Raw genomic sequence first — 27,382 nt, 5'->3', positions numbered from 1 at the left:
CTCCCAAATATTCATATTACCTCCAAATTTGATGATTCAAATTTCTAGTAGTTTCTAAAATCGTGCCCTATCTCATGGTGCTATTTGCACATTTTTCCACAAGTATCTAGTTCACAAATAATTATCAAATCTCATTTTTCCATTTCTGTCATAAACTTTAGAAAATCACAGAGGGCTCAAATTTGATCCAAATGCCATGATTCAAATTCCTAGATGCTTCTAAGTTCATAACTTAGCTTATGAACATTTTTATTAATACTTTCTGTCCCACATAAAATAATGAGCCATTTCTTCATATTTGTCAACTTTGCAAATTCATAGGAAATTCATTTGAACTCCAAATCCAGTGAAACCAACTCCCAGATGCTTCTAAAATCATGATTTGTTAAATGGGTGCCTTTTCTCATTTTTCAAAAATATGTTTCTGTACACTTCTTGCAAATCCATAAACCCCTTGATTCCATTATATCAAAACGTTTAGAAATATTCACTTATCCAATTCCATTGAAATCACTTTGGTCATTCCTCATATGACCAGAGGTATCCTAGAAAAGTCCAAGTCACATTTTTAGAGCACTTTTATTTTCTACCTTGTTGTGTTGCTTATTGTGGTTGCTTTCGACGATAGTTGACGAAGTAGACGAAATGCTCGGAGTTGGACCAGAGATATTTGAAGACCTCGAAGACTTTGTTAAAACAGGCAAGCAGCCCTTTGACCATGTCTATGAAACCCTTTTTATGCATGTCATATAGCACCATATTGTTGTTGCACGGAATCATGATGAGGAGGTAACCACTTTGATGGGTTGCCTCTGTTACTTCCTCGTTGATACTTGCATTGTGCATGACCCTACCTCCTTATGAGGGTTATGCCGGTGGAGTAGATAGGATGCTAAAGTAGTTGCTACGCAAAAAGGGACGGGAATATGCATGGTGATGGAGACAAAGTATTTTCAAAAGACTTTTCGAAAACCCCATCGGGTGCCACTTATGCCCGGGGGAGATGATGATTTGGGTAACCACTTGATGACGAAGTGGTGTACCGAGGCAAGTGTGTGTGTTGTTTTTTCAAAACGGATTGGTTTAAGTTGCGACCGTTATTCCAACCTTACATGCGCAACCACTCTACCCTTGTATGGGAAAGGGCATTATTGATTACCTAGGCCGATACTAGCTTGGAGCCCACATTACTAGTGACGGGAGAGTTGTTGGTGCGCTCTCTCGGGACGGGGTCGTGCCAGGTAGGGCGGCCATGACTGTTTTCACAGGGCACGGATACACCGTTGTGTCCCCTCTCGGATGTTACGATCTCGAGTGAGTCTCGTATGATGTATATCGTGAGGATACGGAACAACGAGTGGACTCCTTGTTAGTGTCGTCTAGGGAAAGATAGTGATCGGGTGCTTACCCCGGGTACTTGAGGTACCACGGGTCGTGGATGACACAGAAGTTCCCCGGATCTTGTGGGTAAAGTGTGCAACCTCTGCAGAGTGTAAAACTATTCGAATAGTCGTGTCCATGGTCAAGGACAGTTGGGTAACCGCTCTTGGGCTACGTCCACTTGTTTACAAACCAGTGTGTCTGTGTGGGAAGAACTACTTGGGTCAAGTCAAAGGACTTGACATGATTGAGTTGGGTTGGATGCCACTCTATTTATGTTGATATCTGTAACCTGTCCTCATGGTTACTTGAATTCTCCTGATGCATGTCTTACAAGTTGTTGAACATGTCATTGCACTCAAAACTAGCTTTCCGCAAAAATTTTACCTATATCATGCATTGTTGTATATTGAACCAAAACATGGGTTGCTTGCGAGTACATTCAAAGTACTCATTGGCTTGCCACTGGTTATTTTATTGGCCATGCATGAAAGAACATGATATGAAGAAGAATACTTCGGTGACGAACATGCGAGCTAGGACGCTTTCCAGTCAGAATGCCTGTAGGGTTAAGGCAGATGGCATGGGTCCAAGTTATCGACGAAGATTTCCGCTGCAAAGTTATACTCAAGACTTGACCATAATGGTCCTAATTTGTGTAATACGGTATGTATGGATGTAAGACTCTTGTTATTCAGCTTCTGTGTGTTCAGTGAGCATTGATCTCTGGGATCACTGTACACGTGCATTCGGTGATCACGACTTATGAGTCGGGGTCCCCACAGAGCTGGTATCAGAGCCATCCTGACTGTAGGAAGCCTTAGTTAGCATGGTCGTTAGTTAGGGTAAAACTATTTCCAAAACTATTACTAGTTTTCAAAACTATCTATACTTATCTTCCCTTCTCAGTTTTTAGAAAACTAAGGTATACTTTCCCTATCGATCTCTTCCCTTCCAAAACTATTGCAAACGGTCGCTAGCACCCTCAAGCCCCTGACGACGGGATTCCTTGTAATCCTCGTGGATAGCCTAAAAGGAGTACACCTTGCCAAACACTCACACACCTGTTCTAAACCCAAGATTGGCGACACCACGACATGACAGTGCCAACAGAAGATACGCCTTTGAAGAATCAGGACATGAAGACCGAGAGGATGGTGACACTTTTCAATTTGCCCCAGGATGATGCAACCTTGTCCTATGACGATCAGGGTGTAAGACATGCAAGACCATGATAGACATCGCTAATAGAGCAATCATGTCCTTACCGTTCTTGTATCGGCAACCACCGGTGGATGAGAACCTCGCCATTTGGCCCGCCTCACTATAGTGAGCAGGAAAACAATTTTCTTCATCCCCCGCTCTTGGTGTCGATGTTTTCATCAACGTAACCGGCATGTTGGACCTCTACTATGCCTTGTTAATGTCATTGCATAAAGGATTACCTACTTGGTACCATCGACGCCTTAGAACACAAAAAGGGATCATCATGATTAAGAAGACAATAGAAGACCGAGTCAATGCCTGCTGCGAGGAGCCACCTTCACCCCATCACTTCATCAGGCGAGAAGTTGTTGAAGAATCTTCAGGCCCAACCCGGATCATTTCATCAAACAACTACAAGAGACGTAGCGACACCTGAGGAAAACCCAGAAGACTGCATGAGGCACGGAGCAAAGCACGACTACTAAAAATCCGAGAACCCCTAGGGTAGGATGAGTCGTGTACCCCCTATGCGCAGTCGAGTCCGTATGATGGTTCGAATAGAACCATGATTGTGTGTTGCTTGTTTTTATTTGTTTGTGTTTTGATATCAGTCGCCCTTTTTGCCCTAGGCAACAAGTACGCGACTATATCACCTGCCTTATTTGTTGTTTGTGTTTGGCCCTTTTTGCACCTGTTGTTTGCACCTGCACTATAGAACCCCCTTTAGGCATCCCCCTTTATGCTACTTATCCCTCTCATCTCTCTCCTCAACTGAAGACCAGCAAGACAAGATACACCAAGGATTCTACTTCGGCGACCAACTAGCACTGAAGAACTTTTCTACAGCCTCCTCGACCAAGTAAAACCCCGTAGAGTTATGTTTAACCCCCAGACTAGAAACCCATTCCTAGACCCTTCGAGACTTCACGAGATACCCCAGCTCGAGTCCTTAACCATGTGCTTAACCCATAGAATTGCAAGAGAACCAATTAAGCCTCTGTAAACCTTGCACAACACTGGGTTCATTATGGAACTAGTGGACATAGTGAACGAGCACATTATCATCCTAATATAGCACCAGAACTGACGATGCCATAGGGAAGACCAGTTTGAGGATATAGGAATAGAGGATAAATGACTTGAGGAATTATATGAGACTATTTGGTGGATTATGAGGCTTTGAAGCTGGTAGATGAACTTGGTGGGATCATGGTTATAGATTAGCATAGCTTTCACTACCCCTAAGTAATTGGATTTATAGGACAATTTTGATCGCAAGATGAAACTCCTGGAAGTGCAAGGATTTGACTTGATCAGATGATATTGATAGGAGACAGTTGATATCATGTAAATAACTTGAGGTAAACATGTAGGAATTCTCGTTGGACATGAGATTTGGATTTAAGTAGGTGATCCTAGTTGAGTATAGATGCTGAGTAAGTCTACATGGTTCGGAGTAAATTGGATTTAGACTGATGATCCCGATCATGATACCATGTTTCTTGGCGGGCAATAAACTAGGAGATTGGAATTAATTTAAGGATCTATATAAGCTGGAGGTTGGAAGTTACTTGACCCCGATAATGGGAATTGGTGGACTGACTATAGTAAAGATAGCCCTTTTCAAGTATTTGAGGATTATAGGACATTAGAAGATTATGTGGGACACCATAAACATTGGATTTGTAGAATAAATGGATTATGTAGTGATTAATGGAAGTTAATGGGCTATTGGAGTTGATTCATAGGAAGGAAACAAGATCTTGGAGTGGCTTACGACGTGTTTCCTTAGGATAGAGATGCTTAATCATGGACCTTGGATCAATAGACTAAGCACTTGGATTGTGGTGATTAGATTCAAGCTTAGCAGCTTATATGCTCTACCCATGGATTTTAGGGGTAGCCATACATATGAGTTTGGGGATCATAGACATATATGATTTGTTAGACCTCCTCTTGGGAGTCATGAGGATTGGAGTTGACCTATACGAAATGATGCTTTTAGCGATATAAGGTGATTGTTTGGAAGACTAGATAGAACGATTGGCATCTCAGAAATTGTGCTCAAGGATGGATGATAAATGTTCACTCGCACACTAGAATCCTTGAAACCCTTACGCCCTACCAAGCCACAACATGGTCGGATCCTGACCTTGGGCTTTGGCTCTAGATCGATAAGACCTTGGCCAATGCTCAACCGTGACCATCACCAATGCCTCAGCCCACTTTACGTACCACATAGACTTCATGGAGTGCTTGGACAAGTTAGTTGTCATCTTTCTTTGATGACATACTTGTCTACCTGAAGACGGAAGAAGAATCATTGAGCTGGTCAAGGAACATCTGAAGATCGTCATGTCTAGGAGGAAGAACTACACCAACCACCATCTTCAAGAAGTATACCTCCGCATCAAAGACCAGGCATATCTGCAAACCACTTCTCTCGAAGGAACCAAGCATTTCCATGTCAAAGGGAAGCTCACACCAAGATTTATCGGCCCTCTCCAAGATCACCGCAAGACGAAGAATAGACGGCTACCAGCTAGAGTTATCACCTGAGTCACCCACTGTGCACAATGTTTTTCCACACGACACCACTCCGGAAACGTTTCCAACTTCCTAACTAGCCCGACCTCTACAAGGACATCGATCACCGAGCCATCGACCTCTAGCCCAATATGACCTACGTGAGAGACCCCAATTGCAACCTGGATCAAGCAGGACGACAACCACGAAGCCATGCCATCGAGTACTTCAAGGTTCAATGGAGCACCAAACGGAAGCAGAAGCAGTATGAGGACGTGAAGACTACCCCAAATCCAAGTTTCCGTATTCCTTTCCGCGCCTAGTCTGGGAATCTCGGGGACGAGATTCTTGTAAGGGGGGTAGGTCTGTCACACCCTGATTTTCATGCCACAACACTTAAGCTAATAAATCATGATAAAATGTGGTTTGACAAAAACTTTTGAGTGTTTTGGACCTTGCCTTGTTTGGATTTTGTCTGTTGTTTGCAAGTGCTCTAAAAATCAAATAAATCCTCCAACTCCTATACTTCATCTCCTTGCTCCAAACTCTTGAACCAATGATCATGCCATGTGTATAGGACATAAAATATTTCTTACAAAAATAATTTGGCCAAAAAGTATTTTCAAAAATTAGTTTTCCAAAAACCCCTGAATTGAGGTTTGCACTGCAAGTACTTAATTAAGGGCAGTAAAAATCTTTCCAAAAATATGTTTGACTCCTATTAGATATAGGATACCCAGAAACCACAAAAATATAATTTTAAAAGTTATTTTCCTATTTATTTAAAGGCTTTTTCTTAAGGCCAGAAATGGTCTTTAATAGGTTAAAATTATTTTAAAGCTTTAAAAATATTTGAGAAAAATTAGGGAGACTCAATGGACATATATTTTCCATATATATGAGTTTCAACACATGGTCATGATCAAAATATTGGACAAAACCTCCCAAACCATTTCTGCTCATTTCAAGGATTTGAAATATTTCTACAGGAAATATTTTCATAAAAATCCAGAAAATTCTAACATGTCACATATGACATTTTTGATGATCTTGCCAAGTACCATGTCATGGAGAATAGTATAACCCCATGAAACCCTCTCAAAACCACTTCTGTCCTTTTTCAAGTTTGAACATTTTTGCACTGTCAAACATGTCCAAAGGCTCTCAAACTTGGTGCACATGCTCAAATGGTGTAATAATGCATCTAGACCAAATGGCACAAGTTGGAGAGAATGTTATCTTGATCAAAGTACCCCAAAACCCTTTTGTCCAGAACCAAATTTGAACAACTCTACATTGCCAAGTGTGTCCTTTTGATCTGAATTTTTGTGGACATGTTCAAATCCTCAAATGATGACACTGCACCAAGTGGTGCATCAAGTAGAATATATTTGCATGACTAAATCTTGGTAAAGCCATTTCTGCTGATTTCTAGGGTTTACAAAAGTTGCATTGGCAACTTTCTCAAAATGGACTCAAAATTGGTGGTCAACCTCAATTATGTGTGACACTTGATCCTGTTAATTCTCATGTCAAGTGGAGTTAATTTGCTTGCCCAAATTTGCATCAAACACCTTCTGTCACTTTTCAAAAATCACCATTTTGACCACTTACACTATTCTCCTTGAGCTCAACTTTTTACCACATCTCCTCCTAGTCTTCTCCTATCTCTAGTAACTCTTCCTGGCCTCAGCTCAATGATTGAGGGGTGAAACACCCCCCATTTACCCTTCTGGACAGCAGCATTCTTCTCCTTTCTCACCTCCCTCCTCATTCCAGTGGCCCTCCATGGCATCCAATGCTTCCTCCCCTTTCTTTACTCCCTCCTAGAGCTACCAGACATTAGTGGCCGCGCCCACAAGGCATATAAAATGCCATGGCATGCCATTTGGGCGCTCTGGAGCGCGCTACAGTGCGCTCCCGCACTGTAGCCGCCCCCTGCCAAGCACCTCCGGCCACCTCGGGCCTCCCCAGCGCGCCCGACGATGCTCCTCGGCGTCCTCAACACGCCACGGCATGGTACCCCTCCTCCTTCTCCCTCCTCCTGCTTCCTCTCGCACGCGCACCGGCCGCCCGAGCGCCCCAATGGGCAGCCTCACACGCGCGATGCCCTGGCACTTCCCCGCTCCTTCTCTCCCTTCCCCTGGTCGTAGACCTCCTCCACTAACGCCTCGGACACGCCCACATGAGCCCCCGTGACCTGCAGCAACAGCAACAGCCTCGCCGGCGCACTGGACCACGGTGAGCCACGGGTCGGCTATATAAAGCCGCCCAGGCCCCCTATGGATCTCCTTCGCTCTCTCTCCCTCCCAGCGACCCCCTGGACCAACCCACTCCCCTCCTCGCGCTCTCCATCCGCCACCATGGCCGGAGCCTTGCCGTCGGCCTCCGCCTAAATTCGCACCCACCACTCCTCCTCCTCCCCTCTAGACCGCACTAGAGCACCTACACCGTCACCGCGAGCCCCTCCCGTGCTTCTCCCCCTCCTCCCCGTGGCTGTTCCGTCGAGCTGCATCACCACCGTCAGCCTCGTCCGCCGCGGTCGACGCCTTGCTCGACCCGGTGCCCCTGGGCGACCGTGCCACCCACGGTTGGACGCGGCCGGGTCCCCTGAGCATGCCGGTGGGCAGAACATCGCCGGAGACGCCCTGTAGCGCCAGCGACCGGCGTCGAGAGCATCCTCTGTCTCCTGTCACACCCGCGCGGGAGGTGTAGGACGAACCTGAGAGGAGGGCCCCGCCTCGTTAAGTGGACACGGGCTCTGCCCGCTGACGCCTTCGCTCGGGGAAGGCGTATTTCCCCCGAGTACGCCTCCTGCGTTGACCGCCCGCGCGCAGCCGTGCAGCTGGGCCGGCCCATGCCTATCTCTCGCCCAGTGCGCAGAATAAGGGTATAGTCTTTTTCTTATTTTCTTTTCCCAGATAATTTGTAAAATCTCCCAAATATTCATATTACCTCCAAATTTGATGATTCAAATTTCTAGTAGTTTCTAAAATCATGCCCTATCTCATGGTGCTATTTGCACATTTTTCCACAAGTATCTATTTCACAAATAATTATCAAATCTCATTTTTTCCATTTCTATCATAAACTTTAGAAAATCACAGAGGGCTCAAATTTGATCCAAATGCCATGATTCAAATTCCTAGATGCTTCTAAGTTAATAACTTAGCTTATGAACATTTTATTAATACTTTCTGTCCACATAAAATAATGAGCCATTTCTTCATATTTGTCAACTTTGCAAATTCATAGGAAATTCATTTGAACTCCAAATCCAGTGAAACCAACTCCTAGATGCTTCTAAAATCATGCTTTGTTAAATGGGTGCCTTTCTCATTTTTCAAAAATATGTTTCTGTACACTTCTTGCAAATCCATAAACCCCTTGATTCCATCATATCAAAATGTTTAGAAATATTCACTTATCCAATTCCATTGAAATCACTTTGGTCATTCTCATATGACCAGAGGTATCCTAGAAAAGTCCAAGTCACATTTTTAGAGCACTTTTATTTTCCTACCTTGTTGTGTTGCTTATTATGGTTGCTTTCGACGATAGTTGACGAAGTAGACGAAATGCTCGGAGTTGGACCAGAGATATTTGAAGACCTCGAAGACTTTGTTAAAACAGGCAAGCAGCCCTTTGACCATGTCTATGAAACCCTTTTTATGCATGTCATATAGCACCTTATTGTTGTTGCAATGGAATCATGATGAGGATGGTAACCACTTTGATGGTTGCCTCTGTTACTTCCTCGTTGATACTTGCATTGTGCATGACCCTACCTCCTTATGAGGGTTATGCCGGTGGGAGTAGATAGGATGCTAAAGTAGTTGCTACGCAAAAAGGGACGGGAATATGCATGGTGATGGAGACAAAGTATTTTCAAAAGACTTTTCGAAAACCCCATCGGGTGCCACTTATGCCCGGGGGAGATGATGATTTGGGTAACCACTTGATGACGAAGTGGTGTACTGAGGCAAGTGTGTGTGTTGTTTTTTCAAAACGGATTGGTTTAAGTTGCGACCGTTATTCCAACCTTACATGCGCAACCACTCTACCCTTGTATGGGAAAGGGCATTGTTGATTACCTTGGCCGATACTAGCTTGGAGCCCACATTACTAGTGACGGGAGAGTTGTTGGTGCGCTCTCTCGGGACGGGGTCATGCCAGGTAGGGCGGCCATGACTGTTTTCACAGGGCACCGGATACACCATTGTGTCCCCTCTCGGATGTTACGATCTCGAGTGAGTCTCGTATGATGTATATCCTGAGGATACGGAACAACAAGTGGACTCCTTGTTAGTGTCGTCTAGGGAAAGATAGTGATCGGGTGCTTACCCCGGGTACTTGAGGTACCGCGGGTCATGGATGACACGGAAGTTCCCCGGATCTTGTGGGTAAAGTGTGCAACCTCTGCGGAGTGTAAAACTATTCGAATAGCCGTGTCCACGGTCAAGGACAGCTGGGTAACCGCTCTTGGGCTACGTCCACTTGTTTACAAACCAGTGTGTCTGTGTGGGAAGAACTACTTGGGTCAAGTCAAAGGATTTGACATGATTGAGTTGGGTTGATGCCACTCTATTTATGTTGATATCTGTAACCTGTCCTCATGGTTAATTGAATTCTCCTGATGCATGTCTTACAAGTTGTTGAACATGTCATTGCACTCAAAACTAGCTTTCCGCAAAAAATTTCCTATATCATGCATTGTTGTATATTGAACCAAAACATGGGTTGCTTGCGAGTACATTAAAAGTAATCATTGGCTTGCCACTGGTTATTTTATTGGCCATGCATGAAAGAACATGATATGAAGAAGAATACTTCGGTGACGAACATGCGAGCTAGGACGCTTTCCAGTCAGAATGCCTGTAGGGTTAAGGCAGACGGCAAGGGTCCAAGTTATCGACAAAGATTTCCGCTACAAAGTATACTCAAGACTGGACCATAATGGTTGTAATTTATGTAAGAGGTATGTATGGATGTAAGACTCTTGTTATTCAGCTTCTGTGTGTTCAGTGAGCATTGATCTCTGGGATCACTGTACACGTGCATTCAGTGATCACGACTTATGCGTCGGGGTCCCCACAGCGGATCAGGAGAAACCCTCCGCAACGACACTTCAGGGTCGCCCGCCTCATGAGGCGGGGTGGCAGGGGGAGGAGCTTCGCTCTCCATCATCTCCGGAAGAAGATCCCCCGAAGACGAACTCTGTGAGAAGGGCTACGATTCGAACTACAAGATATAAGTTTTGGTTATTGTCATCAGACGTAAGGTAGGATATTTTCACTACTAAGTACTTTTTGATTTCTTATAGCTTGGTAGAGGGCTGATTCCCTTGCAGACATTGTGCGGCAAGGGTACCCCCCGAGGCAGGACCCTCTAGTGAAGATTTCTTCCCTCGTTTGGAAACCACTATTTCCGGATCTTCAGAGGTGGTCCTCTTCCTTCCACGGGGAGAGGGAATGTCAGATTCTTCTCCCTGGTTATCCTCCTTCGCGGAGATGCTCATTCCCCCGGTTGGGACGAGTAGTGAGTGAGGCTCGCTTTCGGCCTCTTTATTCCCCCCTTTATCTTCCTTCGAGGGAACCTGATAAGGCGACGGCTCCAGCATTCTGTCTAGTACCGGATTGGCCAAGCCCTCGGGAAGGGGGGCCAGACACCTGATCATCTTCGTCTTTGTTATCCAGTCCTGGTCAAAGAGCGACTTTTCAGAATGATGTTATGATAAATAAGAGAAACAGTGTTTTCGGCCACGGGATTACTTACTTGGGTATCTGGGCGATTACAGCTTAGACCCGCATCCTCGGTGGTGTCCGGACACTTTATTTGTGGTCCGAAGAAAAACTTGTACATCTCCTCGAGCCTCATGCCGAGGAAGTGCTGAATGATTCGCGGTCCCTCCGAATTGAACTCCCACAAATGAAGAGGTCTACATTTTCAAGGTGGGACCTCGCGAACTGGCATGACCTGCATCACTGTGACCAGGTTGACGTCTCTCTCAATGAGATCTCGGATGCGACTCTGCAATATCGGCACATCCTTTACTGGACCCCAGTTTAGCCCCTCGCAGATCCATGACGCCAGTTGTGGTGGGGGACCCGAGCGAAAGGCAGGGCGGCTACCCACTTGGCACTCCGGGGAGCTGTGATATAAAACCACTCCCACTGCCACAAACTCGACACCTCTATGAAGGAACCCTCTGGCCATGGAGCATCAGCACTTTTGCTTATTACGGCACCTCCGCACTCTATGTGCCGCCCCTCGATCATCTTCGGCCTCACATTGAAGGTCTTGAGCCACAGGCCAAAGTGAGGGATAATGCGAAGGAAGGCCTCACATACGACGATAAACGACGAGATGTGAAGGAGGGAATCCGGGGCCAGATCATGGAAATCCAGCCCATAATAGAACATGAGCCCCCTAACAAAGGGATCCAGAGCGAGGCCTAGTCGTCGGAGGAAGTGAGAGATGAACACAACACTCTCGTTGGGTTCGGGAGTGGGGATGACCTTCCCTCGGGCGGGCAGCCTGTGCGAGATTTTGGTGGTCAGATATCTGGCCTCTCTCAGCTTCTTGATATCCTCCTCTATGACAGAGGAAGGCATCCACCAACCTTGGAGGTTAGATCCAGAGATGGTTGAAGGTCCGAAGCGCTTGACCTGAGCCTGGGGTGTTGGAACTCGAGGTGGGGGAGGATTCGATTGAGCGCGCGAGGAAAAAGGGACAGGTCTTGGCCTCTTTATAAAGAGGGTGAATGTCAAGCGTCCTCCTCGCGGCCGTTTTGGACTCGCCTAAAATCGAGGAGTCATACCAACGGGCACGAGTGGGTTACCCACGTCCATATTGATGAGAATCCCGTAATAAGGGGGACACGATCTCTGCTTCGACAAGACGTGTCAAGAAAACCGCCTCGTGATATGTGCGGTGCTAGTTGAGAAAAACGGTTCGAATAATGACCGGGCCATGACGTAACATCGTGCTGTCAAAACGCATCAGCAGATTAGATTTGTGGAGATATTATTCTCTCTACGGTGGTATGTGGAAATTATTTTGCAGGGCCGGACACTCTCCCTGGGTCCAAAATCTTCTATGGAGTATTCGGAGGAGGAACCCTCCTTGCAATGCCGAAGACAAAACTGCGCGCCGGACTCATCGTCATTGAAGCCTGGTTCAGGGGCTACTGAGGGAGTCCTGGATTAGGGGGTCTTCGGACAGCCGGACTATATCCTTTGGACAGACTGTTGGACTATGAAGATACAAGATCGAAGACTTCGTCCCGTGTCCTGATGGGACTCTCCTTGGCGTGGAAGGCAAGCTAGGCAATACGGATATGTAGATCTCCTCCCATGTAACCAACTCTGTGTAACCCTAGCCCCCTCTGGTGTCTATATATACCGGAGGGTTTAGTCCGTAGGACAACACACAATCATACCATAGGCTAGCTTCTAGGGTTTAGCCTCTATGATCTCGTGGTAGATCAACTCTTGTAATACTCATATCATCAAGAACAATCAAGCAGGACATAGGGAATTACCTCCATCAAGAGGGCCCGAACCTGGGTAAACATCGTGTCCCCTGCCTCCTGTTACCATCCGCCTTAGACGCATAGTTCGGGACCGCCTACCCGAGATCCACCGGTTTTGACACCGACACCTGTATTTACAAGAAAGTGAGTGGGAGGTCTGTAGCATTTCTGATATTATATGTGGATGACATATTGTTAATTGGAAATGATACTGGATTTCTGAATAGCATAAAAGGATACTTGAATAAGAATTTTTCAATGAAAGACCTCGTTGAAGCTGCTTATATATTGGGCATCAAGATCTATAGAGATAGATTAAGACGCTTAATTGGACTTTCACAAAGCACATACCTTGATAAAGTTTTGAAGAAGTTTGAAATGTATCAAGCAAAGAAAGGGATCTTGCCTGTGTTACAAGGTGTGAAGTTGAGTCAGACTCAATGCCCGACCACTGCAGAAGATAGAGAGAAAATGAAAGTCATTCCCTATGCTTCAGCCATAGGTTCTATCATGTATGCAATGTTGTGTACCAGACCTGATTTGTGCGTTACTATTAGTTTAGCGGGGAGGTACCAAAGTAATCCAGGAGTGGATCACTGGACAGCTCTCAAGAACATCCTGAAATACCTGAAAATGACTAAGGATATGTTTCTCATTTATGGAGGTGAAAAAGAGCTTGTCGTAAATTGTTATGTTGCTGCAAGCTTTGACACTGATCCGGATGACTCAAAGTCACAAACCGGATACGTATTTTCATTAAATGGTGGAGATGTCAGTTGGTGCAGTTCTAAGCAGAGCGTCCTGGCGGGATCTACGTGTGTAGCGGAATACATAGCTGCTTCGAAAGTAGCAAATGAAGGAGTCTAGATGAAGGAGTTCATATCCAATCTAGGTGTAATACCTAGTGCATCAGGTCCAATGAAAATCTTTCATGACAATACTGGTGCAATTGCCTTCGCAAAGGAATCCAGATTTCACAAGAGAACCAAGCACATCAAGAGATGCTTCAATTCCATCTGTGATCAAGTCAAGGAGGGAGAGATAGAGATTTGCAAGATATATACGGATCTGAATGTTGCAGACCCATTGACTAAGCCTCTCTCACGAGCAAAACATGATCAGCACCAAGACTCCATGGGTGTTAGAATCATTATTGTGTAATCTAGATTATTAACTCTAGTGCAAGTGGGAGACTGAAGGAAATATGCCCTAGAGGCAATAATAAAGTTGTTATTTATATTTCCTTATATCATGATAAATGTTTATTATTCATGCTAGAATTGTATTAACCGGAAACTTAGTACATGTGTGAATACATAGACAAACAAAGTGTCCCTCGTATGCCTCTACTTGACTAGCTCGTTAATCAAAGATGGTTAAGTTTCCTAGCCATGGACATGTGTTGTCATTTGATGAACGGATCACATCATTAGAGAATGATGTGATGGACTAGACCCATCCGTTAGCTTAGCACTATGATCGTTTAGTTTATTGCTATTGCTTTCTTCATGACTTATACATGTTCCTATGACTATGGTATTATGCAACTCCCGAATACCGGAGGAACACCTTGTGTGCTATCAAACGTCACAACGTAACTGGGTGATTATAAAGATGCTCTACAGGTGTCTTCGATGGTGTTTGTTGAGTTGGCATAGATCGAGATTAGGATTTTTCACTCTGTGTATCGGAGAGGTCTCTCTGGGCCCTCTCGGTAATGCACATCACTATGAGCCTTGCAAGCAATGTTACTAATGAGTTAGTCACGGGATGATGCATTACGAAACGAGTAAAGAGACTTGTCGGTAACGATATTGAACTAGGTATGATGATACCGAATATCGAATCTAGGGCAAGTAACATACCGATGACAAAGGGAACAATGTATGTTGTTATGCAGTTTGCCCGATAAAGATCTTCATAGAATATGTAGGAACCAATATGAGCATCTAGGTTCCGCTATTGGTTATTGACCGGAGATGTGTCTCAGTCATGTCTACATATTTCTCGAACCCATAGGGTTCGCACGCTTAACGTTTGATGATGATATGTATTATGAGTTATGTGATTTGATGAACCAAAGGTTGTTCGGAGTCCCAGATGTGACCACGGACATGACGAGGAGTCCCGAAATGGTCGAGACATAAAGATTCATATATTGGAAGGCTACATTCGGACAACAGAATGGTTCGGGTCATTTCGGATAAGTTTCGGAGTACCGGGGGTTACCGGACCCCCCCCCGGAAGTTATTGGGCCTCATGGGCCTAGTAGTGGAAGAGAGGAGGCAGGCCAAGAGTCGGCGCGCGCCCCTATCCCAAACCGAATTGGACTAGGGCTAGCCCCCCCCCTTTCCTTCTCTTCTTACTCTCCTTCCTTCTTCTCCTACTTGGACTAGGAAAGGGGGGAACCTACTCCTACTAGGTGTAGGATTCCCCCCCTTGGGTGCGCCCCTTGTGGCCGGCCCTCCTCCTCCCCTCCTTTATATATGGGGGAGGGGGTCACCCCATAGAGACACAAGTTGATCTTTAGCCGTGTGCGGTGCCCCCTCCACAGTTTTCCACCTCGGTCATATTGTCGTAGTGCTTAGGCGAAGCCCTGTGTCGGTAACTTCATCATCACCATCAACACGCCATCGTGCTGATGGAACTCACCATCGGCCTCAGCTGGATGAAGTGTACGAGGGACATCACCGAGATAAACATGTGCAGATCGCGGAGGTGTCATGTGTTTGGTACTTGATCGATTGGATCGTGAAGACGTTCGACTACATCAACCGCGTTACTAAACGCTTCCGCTTTCGGTCTACGAGAGTACGTAGACACACTCTCCCCTCTCGTTGCTATGCATCTTCTTGATATATCTTGTGTGGTCGTAGGAAATTTTTAAATACTGCGTTCCCCAACATGGGCCTCCTGGCGTGCCCTGGTGGGTTGTCCCCTCCTCCGGACTCCCCCCAGGTGCAACCAAGGCCCAACATGTTCCTTCTGGTCCATAAAAAATCTCTATAAAGTTTCGTGGCATTTGGACTCTGTCTGATATTGATTTTCTGCGATGTAAAAAACACGGAAAAAAAACAGGAACTGACACTTGGCACTGTGTCAATAGGTTAGTACCAAAAAATGATATAAAATGATTGTAAAACATCCAAGATTGATAATATAACAGGATGGAATAATAAAAAATTACAGATACATGGGAGACGTATCAGTGATGGGTCCTCAACTAGAGAGACAAAGTCAATCTACCAACTTCAAGAAGGCGGGCTTAGGGGTTGTTCCGATGGCGACAGTATTCCGGACCCCTATGAGCTGTCGAGCCGAGCCGTCATCTTCATGGTTGGCACAGCGTCGGCTCTCAATTTTTTGGTGATCGACGCAACTGCGACGGCTGACCCGATGGCTGCGGCGGCTGGCGCGTCTGGCTCAGTTAGACCGCCGGTTCAAGTTTTATCTGAGTTGATGGGAACTTTGACGACCCTACTGGCGACTGAGGTTACTGCGGTGAATCAAGCGGGACGCAATGCAGAGATTGCAAAAACCTATGAGCATATGACGAAGGCTCAGGATGATATCAATGCTGAGAGCATCCAAACGGCAGCATTGAAAGCTCAGGTTGATGCAGACGTGGAACACTTGAAGGCAGAAGCTTGGCATCCAAATTTGGACCAGAACACATCTAATGCCGTGTTCCGGAGAAGGCACCAGAGTCGGTTGCCATAGGTGTATGACCCGACGCGCTAGTTCAAAATGCCTAGAGCAGGGCCAAGCACGCCGGAAGCACTAGTTATTCCCCAATCAAACCCGGATGTACCAGGGAGCCGAGCAGTGACTCAACCTCATCCGCCTAAGCCGGCATGAAAAGAAGAACCGAGAACCAACCCACCCCATGTTCAGATGCCACCACAGCATTTCTTGACACCACCTAGGCATTTTTTCAACCAAATGGATAACATGGTAGCAGCGGTGACCCGGCTTGCGGCGATTCCTATCTCCGGCGAGTCACCAGCCGTAGTGGAGACCCGGAACGCGGTTGAGCTCTTGCAAACAGCCATCGTGCAACAGGCTGCTTATTCATATAGTCGCGATCACTTAAATCCTCTCCCAACCCGTAGTTACAGCCGACATGTTGAGTCGCCCGCGGTTTCCAGCAGTAAGCAATGTCGTAACCCACCCCGCCTTAATCCACCCCTTAACCTAAGGACTGATGCTCATGCAGGCCATGAGGCAGCAGTAGCAGCTAACAAGGGGGATTGTCAGAAGCCTCCGATGATCCCTTCAGCCTCGGTGGGCACCGGGTCATATTCCAGGACTGTTGGGGTGCCGTCTCTAGTGCCAGCTTTGCGTAATGAGCGTTTGCCCAAGGATTTCAAGGGCCCTCGTAAGGTGCCTAATTACACACCGGACCTTCCCCATAGGCCTGGATTGAAAGTTACGAGCTGGCCATGGAGATGTTAGATGTCGGTGTTGCAGTTTGTGCCAATTATTTTACCATGATATTGGAAGGGCCGGCTCGCACATGGCTGAAGAGTCTGCCCCCTAACACCATCAATACTTGGGGCAGAATTAAAGGACAGTTTTATCAAGCATTTCCAAGATACTTGTAGCAACCTTTAACAATTGTTGATTTAGAGCACTGTGTGCAGCACGAGGGCGAGTCGGCTCATCATTGGGCTCGCCGGGTGGCGACCATCATTCATTCTTCGGACAACATTGGGGCACCGAAGGCCCCCCAAACCCTAGACCATCATTCATTCATCCCCCTTGTTTCTTCTTCTTCTTCTTCTTCTTCTTCTTCTTCTTCTTCTTCTTCTTCTTCTAGCACACGCATGTTCCATATTGGCGGTGCATTATACTACTGCAGTTGGTCATGTTGAAAACTAGTAACAGATCAAAAACCTCGGATGCTACTGATTCTAGAAGATGCCTCCAGGGTCGCACGCGTGTGCGGTACCGAAGGCCCCCCAAACCCTAGACCAATAGAAGCCCTGATCTCCTACTGCGGCCGTTGCCGCCTGCGGTGGCAGCCGCGATCGGACGACAAAGGCAAGGGGTGCTGGAGGCGCACCCCCCAATGACCCCCTCCGCGCGGAGTCGACGTCTTCGGGGTTGCCATGGTGTTGGGGTGGCCAGTGGAAGGGGCAGCGGGATCCGTGGTGGCTTTCGCTAGCACATGGCAGAGGGCACGGTGGAGAGGTGGTCTGAGTCCAGATGCGTAGCAGAGTGGCAGCCGAGGTTGGGGTGCCAATTCATATGGGGGCAATGGCCCAAGCTCTGGGCTATGGTGGCGGCAGCGCTGTGAGGCCCTGCCGGGAAGGAGTCCATGGCGAGCAGCGGGTGGCTGGCCTCCTCAAGGTGCTGGGTGCAATGTGATGCTCCCGGATGTGATGGCGCTAGAGTGGTGGAAGGAGGTGTTGGTCAGATCTGATTCCCCCAGATCCGATCTGGGCCTTGGGTCTGAGTTCGTTGGCGACAGTCCCCTTGTGTGGGTGAAGGCCGTCGTGCTGGATTTGGCTCTTGCACGACATGGTTAGTTGTGGCTCCTCGTCCGGGTGGTTTTTGGCTAGTGGGTCGCGTTTTCTCGGCAGGGCGGGTATGGGAGGACCTTGGTTGCGTGGCTTTGACGGCAAGTTGTTGTAATGATGGTGGTGCGAGACTTCATGGAAGGTACTGGTGTCGGCGTCCTGGGAACGGGGTCCCCAGACTTGCCTACTTGCGGCCGACGGCGTGGCTCCACCTGCGGCCCTATACGACCCATCTTCATCAGCGAACACTCAATACCCTCGCGAGGGGCCAAGCCTCACAAGGTAGACGACACAAGACCTCCTCGGGGGCGGCCTCACCAGGCTGGCTCACGAGAGGCGGAGAGATCAAGGCGAGGGGCACCTCGCAAGGTCCCTGTGATGCAAGCCATGATGACCAAGGACAGGCGGGCGCCAGTGTGTGCAGTGTACTCGTTTCCTCTTTGGTGCTAAAGAGGCAAGCGCAGGTGAGGAGTCCCGAGGCATTAGACAAAGGTTTCGATATCGGTGCAACAAGACCAAGACCAACAGGATGACAGGACAGAGGTCACCATGGAGCCGAGGACGGCGTCACCACCAGAGCCTTTGGTAGGCGAAGACCACCTTTTGTCAGGATAACTTGTACTAGTTGTCTCTCTTCAAATTTGGCCCTTGTTGGATCCCTTCCCGCCTACATTTGGGAAGACGACCAAGGCCTCTATAAATAGGACTAGCCACCACAGTAGGAAGGGGAGAACTCATATGTGGACAGGTCTTGGACCATTCAGATCATCCTCAACCACACAAGCTCTCCGAGCTCAAGGACACCTCTCCTCAGGAGGTTGTTCTTCCCTTGTACTCGTTCATCCTCAGCCCAAGAGGCAATCCACCACACCACACTGGAGTAGGGTATTAAACCACATCCGTGGCCCGAACCAGTATAAACCCTGTGTCCTTTGTTCTGTGAGTTCGACGAGCTGAGCTTTGAGATTGTGGTGAGAGCGTGAGCTAGGGGGAGGACAGATCTTCGTGCGCACCCCAGAGTTCGAACCTCAAGGGTTTTGCCAGAACCAGAAACCCGACATTTGGCGCACCGGGTAGGGGTGCGCTGAAGCTTTCCTTCCGTTGATCCACATTCCACCGCTCCGCCGCATCCATGGCAGACGCGGGTCAAGCCCGCACCGAGCGTCGGGCCGCCCTCGTCGCCCGTCGCTCAGACGGCCCCTGTCGGCGGGCCTTCCTGTCGTTTCCCTCACTTGTTGCCAACGCCACTACTGGCTCGGCAGCAAACAAGCAGCAAGCATCATCACTGCACCCCTCCGTGTGGCGGGACGGCCACACCGCCACCTCGTCGCTGACCCCCGCCAGCTCATCGTCTCACGCTCGCCGCGCACCCACGGACGCACAGGCCGCACTGCTCATGGCACGCGAGCTTCTTCGTTACCGCCTGGTTGACGACCTCTACGAGGACTGGTTACACCGCATCGCCGAGCTCGTCAGCACCGCTGGGGGCTCTCCTGCACCATCCCTCTCACTGCCTCGCCCACCTCCAGCCGCGGGCGACGTAGCTCATGGAGCGCCACCGCCTCCTTCGCATCAAGATGGTGTCCTCGCCCCAAGACGCATGGTCCCGCAGCGTGATCCGCCACGCCGTGTGCCCGCGCATGAAGAAGGAAGCTGCCAGGAGGTCCCTCAACCGCAAGAAAACACTCCTGCGCTCCCGGCGCCACCACGACAAGACCGCTTGCCGCCTGCAGCGGCGGTCCGTGGACATCAAGGGCAGGCTCCGCCTCTGTAGAGGGCCCCAGTGGCCACAGCAGGCTGCTGCGCCTTCACTATCGAGTTACCCACCGTCGTTTGGCCATGCAAGTTCAAGCCGGATCTGCCTCACGCTACGACGGCATCCCTGACCCCACGGAGTTCCTGCAGCTCTACGAGCTAAGCATCGAGGCATCCAATGGCGACGAAAAGGTCATGGCGAACTGGTTTCCCATGGCTCTCCGGGATGGCTCTCGCTCGTGGCTCCTGAACCTGCCCGCGGGATCAATCTCCTCCTGGGATGAGATGCGCGACCGCTTCATCACCAACTTATAGGGCACTTTCGATCGCCCTCCAGCCGCGAGTGACCTGCGCCGCATCAAGCAACAGTCGGGAGAGACCCTGCAGAAGTACATCCAGCGCTTCAACAGCGTTCGCCTCAAGATCCCCAAGGTGACGGACGAGGCCATCATCTTAGTGTTCTCCGATGGCGTCCGCGATGTCAAGATGAAGGAGGAGCTCGCCATCCACGAGGAGATATGCATGACCTTGGAGCTGTTCAACATAGCGACCAAGTGCGCATGAGATGAGGAAGGGTGTCTCTCCCTCCTCGAGCTCCCTGCTGCCGACCCAGACAAGTAGAAAGCCAAGGTCAAGGACGTGAAGCGCAAGGGAGTAGCCGTGCTCGCGGCGGAGCCGGACACGAAGCGCGGTCGGGACCACCCCGAGTCGTCCAAGAGCAGTCGTCCGTTCTGCGCCTTCTGCAACGTACACAGCCACAACACCAACGATTGTCAAGAGCTCGGGGCCATCCAAGATGGACGCTTCGGTCAACGCCCTGAGCACAATGACCGGAGCTATGGCCGAGGAGGAGGACGAGGTGGAGGACGTTGGGATGACCGTGGCCCCCGCCAGGAGTGGCGCGACCGGCCTCGTGAGGACCATTGGCAGGAGCAGCCTCATGAGGGTGCCTGGCACGACCAGCCTCGCGAGGACCGTCCTTAGGGCAATCTTGGCCTCCCTCCGCTGCCGCCACCACCAAGAAGAAACGATGACCGCCATCAGGATGAGGGGGATGGAGGCTTCCAAGAGCCGCGCGCCATCGCTTGCATCTTGGGCGGTGCTCAGGCCCCGGCTTCCCAGCGCATCTTCAAGCAGTGTGCTTGTGAGGTGAACGCGGCCCTCCCCAGGCTCGAGGCAACACGCCCGCTTAGGTGGTCCAAGTACGTCATCACCTTCAGCTCAGTAGACCAGCTCAAATGCGTGGCGATTGCCAGCGTCCTCCCGATACTCTGTTCACCCGTCATCAGCAATGTCCAAGTCACCAAGACCCTCATCGACGGTGGCGCGGGGCTCAGTGTCCTGTCCGTCAAGATGTTCAACAGCCTTCAAGTGCCCTATGATGAGCTACAGCCTAGCAAGCCCTTCTCAAGAGTGGCCGATGGCTCCACCACCCCGACAGGGCAAGTTCGTCTCCCTGTCACCTTCGGCCAGCGCGACAACTACCGCACCGAGATCAACGACTTCGACGTCGCCCACATCCGTCTGCTATACAACGCCATCCTTGGGTACTCAGCATTAGCCAAGTTCATGGTAGTGACGCACCACGGATACAACTACCTCAAGATGCCGGGAAGCGTCGGAATCATCACAGTCCCCTATGAAGAAAGAGATGTGGTGTGCTCCCTCGAGCGCGCCTTCCAAGCCGCAGCAATCGAAGACCCTGACAACGAGAGCACGCAGTACCCTCCTGAGGCCATCCCCACGAAGAAGAAGCAGCTACTCCGCACGGGGCCTCTGGGGGCGGTGTCTCTAGCGGTGCCGCCTCAGGATCAGCGCCCGCACCTAGGGCGCCTCCCTCCCTCGCATAGGAAGGCACGCCTGGCGCCCTCCTCGGGCGAGGCTTAGGGGCTCTCTTCTGGAGGGCCTCAGACCTGGCCAACATCACTAGGGAGGCGCTCAGGCACCACGTGGAGGCGTGCTTTGCGGCACGTTTCCCTCAGGAGGGCACCGGGAGAGGAGCGCCCGGCGCTTAGGAGTTCATCGTTAAGGCCACCCATGAGCTTCAAGAAGCAAGGGCTATGCGTGGCGACCGCCGCCCACCTGGTGCAGCTCCCCATCCAGGCGAGGGTGGCGGGTTGTGTGTCTGCATTGACATCCCAGGGCTCAACGGGACCGCATCTCAGGAGCGCTTCTGTCCTTCGCACGTTGGGCAGTGTGAGGGTCCACCTCACAGCTATGTTTGCATGTTGTTTGGCCTGCCGAGCATGGCAGCCGCCTTCTAGCGCAACCTACGGAGCATCCTGGCAACCCAGGAGGCCAGGCATCATGCGGTCTTGGCAGAGATGGAGATGGTCCTTAAGGAACCACCTGAGCCCCAGAGCCTCCCGAGGCTCAGGGTCTTGGCAGCTCATGAGGAGCGACTTCTTCAGCGCACGCCTTCAGCTACCCAACACTCCTTCGACAACGAAACCAGGTGAAATTTCCTAAGTTTATTCAGCTGGGAGCGCCCCTCGGGCTGCATTATTCCTAGGTCGCATGGGCCTGACCCTGTGGCATGTATCCTTTTGCATCTTTAGCTTACTCTATTGGGGGCGCCCCTTGGGATGCATCATCCCCAGGCCGCTCGGGTCCGTCCCAGTGGCATGTATCGTCCCCGCATCTATCTAAGCTAGTTTGTTCGACTTCATGAGTTACATATGATTACCACTTGCCTGCCCGGCACTATGATGCCATGAACGTCACACGCCCTAGCAGTCATGAATGGATAGGCTAGGGCGCGTGACCCGGTGCCTCATCACCGCAGGAGCCGCGCGTCGGTCGTCCTTCTTCGGGACCCTTCGCATGAGAAGACTGGGCACATCGTCTGTGCTCGGGTCCGTCCCTGCAGCGTCGATAAACCCAACGACTGAGCTCTGATATGTCTCCAACGTATCTATAATTTTTGATTGTTCCATGCTATTATATTATCTATTTTGGATGTTTAACGGGCTTTAATATACCTTTTTATATTATTATTGGGACTAACCTACTAACCAAAGGCCTAGTGCAAATTGTTGTTTTTTGCCTATTTCAGTGTTTCGCAGAAAAGGAATATCAAACGGAATGAAACCTTTGGGAGAGTTATTTTTGGAACAAACGTGATCCAGGAGACTTGGAGTGGACGTCAAGAAAGAAGCGAGGAGGCCACGAGGCAGGAGGGCGAGCACCCCCACCCTCGTGGACCCCTCGTAGTTCCACCTACCTACTTCTTCCTCCTATATATATCCATATACCCTGAAAACATCCAAGAGCACCACGAAACCCTATTTCCGCCGCCGCAACCTTCTGTACCCGTGAGATCCCATCTTGAGGCCTTTTCCGGCACTATGCCGGAGGGGGAATCGATCACGGAGGGCTTCTACATCAACACCAAGTAGTTTACCACAGACCTTCGGGTCCATAGTTATTAGCTAGATGCCTTCTTCTCTCTCTTTGGATCTCAATACAAAGTTCTCCTCGATTCTCTTGGAGATCTATTCGATGTAATTCTTTTTGCGGTGTGTTTGTCGAGATTCGATGAATTGTGGGTTTATGATCAAGATTATCTATGAAAAATATTTGATTCTTCTCTGAAATCTTTTATGCATGATTTAAATATCTTTTCAAGTCTCTTCGAATTATCAGTTTGGTTTGTCCTACTAGATTTATCTTTCTTGCAATGGGAGAAGTGCTTAGCTTTGGGTTCAATCTTGTGGTGTCCTTTCCTAGTGACATCAGGGCAGCAAGGCACGTATTGTATTATTGCCATCGAGGATAAAAAGATGGGGTTTATATCATATTGCTTTAGTTTATCCCTCTACATCATGTCATGTTTCCTAATGCGTTACTCGGTTCTTATGAACTTAATACTCTAGATGCATGCTGGATAGCGGTCAATGTATGGAGTAATAATAGAAGATGCAGAATCCTTTCGGTCTATTTGTCGTGGACGTGATGCCTATATACATGATCATGCCTAGATATTCTCATAACTATGCGCTTTTCTATCAATTGCTCGACAGTAATTTGTTCACCCACCGTAGAATTTGCTATCTTGAGAGAAACCACTAGTGAAACGTATGGCCCCCAGGTCTATTTTCCATCATATTATATTCCTATCTACTTGCTATTTCTATCGTTGTTTATTTTGCAATCGTTATTTTCCAATCTATACAAAGAAACACCAAAAATATTTATCTTATTATCTCTATCAGATCTCACTTTTGTAAGTGACCGTGAAGGGATTGACAACCCCTTTATCGCGTTGGTTGCGAGGTACTTGTTTGTTTGTGCAGGTACGTGGGACTTGCGTGTAATCTCCTACTGGATTGATACCTTGGTTCTCAAAACTGAGGTAAATACTTACGCTACTTTGCTACATCACCCTTTCCTCTTCAAGGGAAAACCAACGCATGATCAAGAGGTAGCAAGAAGGATTTCAGGCACCGTTGCCAGGGAGGTTGCACCAAGTCAAGTCAAGATTTGATCTCCCGCCAACGTGCGATTTCTGGCGTCGTTGCCGGGGAGATCTACGCACAAGTCAAGACATACCAAGTACCCATCACAAACTCTTATCCCTCGCATTACATTATTTGCCATTTGCCTCTCGTTTTCCTCTCCACCACTTCACCCTTGCTGTTTTGTTCGCCCTCTTTTCCATTCGCCTCTTTTCTGTCCGTCTCTTTTCGCTTGCTTCTTGTGAGCTTGTGTGTTGGATTGTTTGTCATGATGGCTCAAGAAAATACTAAATTGTGTGACTTTTCCAATACCAACAATAATGATTTTATTAGCACTTCGGTTGCTCCTCTTACCGATTTTGAATCTTGTGAAATTAATACAACTTTGTTGAACCTTGTTATGAAAGATCAGTTTTCTGGCCTTCCTAGTGAAGATGTCGCTACCCATCTAAACAGCTTTGTTGATTTGTGTGATATGCAAAAGAATAAAGATGTGGATAATGATATTATTAAATTGAAGCTATTTCCATTTTCACTTAGAGATCATGCTAAAACTTGGTTTTCGTCTTTGCCTAAAAATAGTATTGATTCGTGGAATAAGTGCAAATATGCTTTTATCTCTAAGTATTTTCCTCCCGCTAAGATCATCTCTCTTAGAAACGATATTATGAATTTTAAGCAACTTGATCATGAGCATGTTGCACAATCTTGGGAAAGGATGAAATTAATGATGTGTAATTGCCCTACTCATGGATTAAATTTATGGATGATCATACAAAAAATTTATGTTGAATTGAATTTTGCATCTAGAAATCTTTTAGAGTCGGCCGTGGGAGGCACTTTTATGGAAATCACTTTAGGAGAAGCTACTAAACTCCTAGATAATATTGTGGTTAATTATTCTCAATGGCACACCAAAATATCTACTAGTAAAAAGGTTCCTGCGATAGAAGATATTAATGTTTTGAGTATAAAGGTGGATGAACTTATGAAATTGTTTTCTAATACGAGTATTTCTCCTGATCCTAATGATATGCCTTTGTCTACTTTTATTGAGAATAATAATGAATCTATGGATGTGAATTTTGTTGGTAGGAATGATTTTGGTAACAACGCATATAGAGGAAACTTTAATCCTAGGCCGTTTCCTAGTAATTCCTATAATAATTATGGTAATTCCTACAACAACTCTTATCCCTCTGATTTTGAGACTAGTGTTAAAGAATTTATGATTTTTGCAAAAGAATTTCAATGCTTTGCTTGAAGAAAAATTGCCTAAGATTCATGAGTTGGCTAGGAACATGGATAGAATTTTTCTTGATATTGATTCTTTGAAACTTATATCTATTCCACCTAAGCTTGATATCAATGAGTCTCTCAAACCTATGAGAATTTCCATTGACGAGTGCAAAGAAAGAACCGCTAGGATGCATGCTAAAAAAGATTGCTTTATAAAAGCGTATTCTTCTAGTTTACACGATAATAAGGATGAAGATCTAAAAGTGATTGATGTTTATCCTATTAAATATATTTTTAAATATGAATCTTGAAAATGATGGGACTGGAGATGAGTCAACTTTAGCTAAAAGGCGTCCCAATAATTTGAAGTTTTTAGATCTTGATACAAAAATTGGTAAAAGTGGGATTGAAGAGGTCAAAACTTTACATAGCAATGAACCCACTATTTTGGATTTAAAGAAATTTAATTATGATAATTGCTCTTTGATAGATTGTGTTTCCTTGTTGCAATCCATGCTAAATTCTCCTCATGCTTATAGTCAAAATAAAGCTTTTACCAAACATATTGTTGATGCTTTAATGCAATCTTATGAAGAAAAGCTTGAATTAGAAGTCTCTATCCCTAGAAAACTTTATGATGAGTGGGAACCTACTATTAAAATTAAAATTAAAGATCATGAATGATATGCTTTATGTGATTTGGGTGCTAGTGTTTCCATGATTCCAAAAACTTTGTGTGATGTGTTAGGTTTCCGTGAATTTAATGATTGTTCTATAAATTTGCATCTTGCAGATTCCATGATTAAGAAACCTATGGGAAGGATTAATGATGTTATTATTGTTGCAAATAGGAATTATGTGCCTGTGGATTTCATTGTTCTTGATATAGATTGCAATCTTACATGTCCTATTATTCTTGGTAGACCTTTCCTTAGAACGATTGGTGCAATTATTGATATGAAAGAAGGAAATATTATATTTAAATTTCCATTAAGGAAGGGCATGGAACACTTCCCTAGAAAGAAAATTAAATTACCTCATGAATCCATTATGAGAGCCACTTATGGATTGCATACCAAAGATGACAATACCTAGATCTATTCTTGTTTTTAGGCCTAGCTAGGGGCGTTAAACGATAGCGCTTGTTGGGAGGGAACCCAATTTTATTTTTGTTTCTTGTTTTTGTCCCTGTTTAGTAATAAATAATTCATATAGATTCTGTTTAGATGTGGTCTTATGTTTTTAATTATTGTTTGTGCCAAGTAAAACATTTGGGAAGACTTGGGGGAAGTCTTTGCAATCTTGCTGTAAAAAACAGAAAATTTAGCGCTCACGAGATTTGCTGCCATTTTTTACTGGAGAGTGCGATTAGGTTGATTCTTTTTTCAGATAATTAATAGAAAAATTCCTCACATCCACCAATTTATTTCAGAATTTCTGGGGTTACATAAGTATTTGAAACCTACATATTACTACAGACTGTTCTGTTTTTGACAGATTCTGTTTTTCGTGTGTTGTTTGCTTATTTTGATGAATCTATGGCTAGTATCGGGGAGTATGAACCATAGAGAAGTTGGAATATAGTAGGTTTAACACAAATATGAATAAATAATGAGTTAATTACAGTACCTTGAAGTGGTGGTTTGTTTTCTTATACTAACAGAGCTCATGAGATTTTCTGTTTAGTTTTGTGTTGTGAAGTTTTCAAGTTTTGGGTAAAGATTTGATGGATTTTGGAATAAGGAGTGGCAAGAGCCTAAGCT

The sequence above is a fragment of the Triticum aestivum genome, chromosome 2A, assembly GCF_018294505.1.
Source record: "Triticum aestivum cultivar Chinese Spring chromosome 2A, IWGSC CS RefSeq v2.1, whole genome shotgun sequence".
Lineage (NCBI taxonomy): Eukaryota > Viridiplantae > Streptophyta > Magnoliopsida > Poales > Poaceae > Triticum > Triticum aestivum.
The sequence above is the reverse complement of the archived record's forward strand: the minus strand, read 5'-3'. Positions refer to the sequence as shown.